The following is a 575-nucleotide window of genomic DNA, read 5'->3' on the forward strand; positions in this document are numbered from 1 at the left end:
GGGGAGCCCGGGGGTGCGGCGACGCGGGGCAGGACACGCCCAGGGCGGCGACGCACGCTGGGGGACGAGGCGCAGGTCGCGGGTGGCGCAGCATGCAAGTGCGGCGCGACGGCGGCCACGGGAAGCAGCGGGCGAGCACAGTGACGGCAGCGCGCGCGCATAGAGGAGGAGAGGGAGGAAGAGGTAGGCAGTGGCTCACATAGGAGCAGGAGGGGTCATGGCAGCAGGCTCGGGGAGGTGGCGGCAGGGGGCGGCGCCGTTCAGGGAAGCAGCCGGCGTCGGGGTCGAGCGGCACCAGGCTCGGGGCGTTCTAGCTGGGAGGAGGACGAGTAGGCGACGATGACGGTGGGTGGCTCCGGCGAAGCAGTGGCGGGACGAGGCATCGACGGTGTGCGGCGGCGGCGGCGCCCTAGGCGCGGCCCAGATCCAGTTGGGGAGGTCGAGGTGGAGGACGGGGCGCCAGGGCATCGACTGACGCTGGTGACGGCGAGGGGCGACGGAGCGCCACAGGCAGCGATCGGCGTCGAGGGCGAGGCCCTGGATCCAGAAGGGATTGGGCAGAGGAGGGGCGAGGG

Source organism: Triticum dicoccoides, chromosome 5A (genome assembly GCF_002162155.2).
Source record: "Triticum dicoccoides isolate Atlit2015 ecotype Zavitan chromosome 5A, WEW_v2.0, whole genome shotgun sequence".
Lineage (NCBI taxonomy): Eukaryota > Viridiplantae > Streptophyta > Magnoliopsida > Poales > Poaceae > Triticum > Triticum dicoccoides.